Genomic DNA, 2,733 nt, shown 5'->3' on the forward strand with positions numbered 1-2,733 from the left:
GAAGGCACTCCAGGTGAACACTCCAACTGAGGTCTCTCCAAGAGCCAGCATCAGTTGCCATCTTAATGAGCAGCTCAGCTGAGCCTTAGCCGTTGTCTTACTCCAGTTGCATAGGAGAACCCAAGTGAGCACCACCAGCAGAGCTCAGTCAATTCGTAGAACTGTGAGAGAGTGTAATAAATTGCCTTAAGCTACTAGATTTTATGATGATGGTTTGTTATGTGGCAAAACACTAACATCTTTTCACACTTAGCACACTTAACTTTTCTCTGCATGGTATGTCTTTGATACTTTTCAAGCCTTCCAGAAGCAAATCTTTTATCTGGCCTCTACTTCAAAACTCTAAAATTCACTCTCTTTTTGTTACCAATTCACTTGTTTCTGACTCTCGCTTTTGCACTTGAGATATAATTTGTCTCATGTTAATTTGCACTTAGTTACATTTTGTTTTCAAAAGTCCTTGATTCATTTTTAAGTGACATATCCTCTGCTTTTTGAATTCAATTATAGATTTCTCAAGACAGACTCAGTCTTTTACTCTCCCAATCCTTTACAGCCCTGAAGTTTATTCTGATCACTCAGTGATTTTAACTACTTAAACCTCTTACAGAATGCTTTTTGGAATTGGAGGATGAATTTTTACAGTGTCCTAGCAACCCTACTGAACTTGTTTAATAACAACTGTTAATCACTGCATGAAATTTTCTGTTCTACACTACATTAATGGTTTGAAAATCTTTTCTTATTTTTCTTATTTTTCTCTGATCCTGTCTTGATTTGACCCATCTACCAGTCTTCTTCATTTCCTACCCCTGTGACGCTAGTGGTTTTCTTGTCTTATGCCAAGCTTTTTCTTGCCTTAAGATTTGCCTTTAGGTTTTCTTCAACCCAAAGCTCTCTGTCCTGGCTCCTTCATACCTTCCTTCTCTCAGCTCAAATGTCATATCCTCAGAGATCTTTTCTGACCATCTACTCCAAAGTACTCCAAACTCCACTCCTGTCTCTATCCTTTTATTTGACTTATTTTCATAGCCTTTATCATTACATGGAATTATTTCTCATTTGTTTGCTTGTTTGTTCTATGGCTCCCCTTAATCTTGTTGTCCTCCTCTCTCACTAGTATGTGAAGTCTAAGAAAGAAGAGTTTTTTTTTTGGGGGGGGTGTTAGCTTATTTCAGTTATTGCTGTATTCTCAGAGTATGGCAAATGTCTGGTGGATCATAGACATTCAATAGTTTTTTTGTTGAATGAATGAATGAGCTCTCATATTCCTCTCCCCATCAGCATTGGGTGGGCCTTGGGCAACCAGCTCAACCCAGGAGCTCTTGATCCTGCCCACTGGGAACTACAATAACAGCACCTGGTCTGGCTGGTGGACGTGGTAACAGTGTGGAGCTTTAACAAGTTTGAAAAAGCTCAACTCACTCTGCTATTAAATGGAAATATTGGAATCTTAGACTTATTAATATTTTTGTGCTTAAAATCTGTGTTTATGCTTCAACAAGCCAGAATTGGAATGACTGGGCACCAAAATGAAACATTTTATTTTAAATTATTTTAATTACTTTGCCAAATGGAATAAGGTTTAAACAATTTAAAGACAAGCACTTTCATTAGCTTAACCTATAGGCAGAATATCTGCTTTCTCTTATTTAAATACGTATTGCAGCTTTAAATAATGGAATCGGTTGTTAACCTTAACTTATTTATTGTCATACAGGTCACTTTCTCTGTAAATGCATAACATTATAAGTTCCAAAGGAAGTAATGTGGCATTCAAGATTCTACAAGGAGAATCAAGGAGAGTTGCCTGTAATAAATTTGGACATTTTTCGTTCTTTAAAAATATGTAAGTTTTAGACTTCTTAAGCTCATCCATATCATATTTTTCTCCTTCCAGGCACACAGAAGGATTATGTTTTCCCTCAGCCTTGCAATTGGGAAGGGCCATGTAACTAGTTCTGGCCAATGGGCTATGAGCACAAGAGACTTGTAATTTTGTCATGTAATCACTGGCTCGGGACCTGCAGCTCTCTCTTTCCCTTCCGTGGCGTCTCAGGAGGCTACACATTCCAGATGGTGCACACATAAGATGGGAGAACCTCTATAAACCGGGCTCCCTCAGTGACTCTCTGGTGACCTATGTGGAGTCTGTAGCATGGGTCCCTGAGTCACTGAGTCCCTAAATGACTGTCTGTGGATCTGTTTGGGAAACATAGCATGAGCCAGAAATTATAGTTTTGTCCACTGAGATTTGGTGGTTGATTGTTACTGCATTGTAGCCAATCCTAAATGCATAATATAGTTGAGGAGTAGGAGCTGGGGTTGATTTTTATTAGCTTATGTCGAGTTGAAAAGATTTATAAATATTAATAAAATCACTTTAAACTACCTTGCCATTTTTTTTTTAAAGAACAAAGAAATTTGTGCAATGTATGCTTGCATTTAAAAAAGGGGAATACTTTGTGTATTCCGGATTTTTCATGGTTGTATGGAAGGAATGATCATGTACTGAGGTCTGTGGTTTTGGTATTACAGATGCCTTGATCATATGTGGATACAGAGGGGAAAACTCCAGTTCTTCTGTGATTTTATTTCACAATGCCATCTTTTATTTGCACTTAAAAGTAGCTGCAGCTACTAACACTTAAGATATTTTTTTCAGCTTTCATTGCCATGTAAATTAGCATTTTTATTACCACAAATTATTCTTGTTTGCTAATTCCAAAGATG

General features: G+C 37.5%; 1 long non-coding RNA gene across 1 annotated transcript; it reads left to right on the plus strand.

Moving 5' to 3' along the window:
• The first annotated feature begins 532 nt into the window (after positions 1-532).
• LOC121013166 (uncharacterized) lies at positions 533-2,482 on the plus strand. The gene is made up of 2 exons (XR_005782542.1): positions 533-1,812; positions 1,901-2,482. It is a non-coding gene; the product is annotated as an uncharacterized LOC121013166 (long non-coding RNA).
• Positions 2,483-2,733: the final 251 nt, after the last annotated feature.

This window comes from Herpailurus yagouaroundi, unplaced genomic scaffold, assembly GCF_014898765.1.
Source record: "Herpailurus yagouaroundi ecotype Mexico unplaced genomic scaffold, PumYag 29, whole genome shotgun sequence".
In the NCBI taxonomy this organism is placed as follows: Eukaryota; Metazoa; Chordata; class Mammalia; order Carnivora; family Felidae; genus Herpailurus; species Herpailurus yagouaroundi.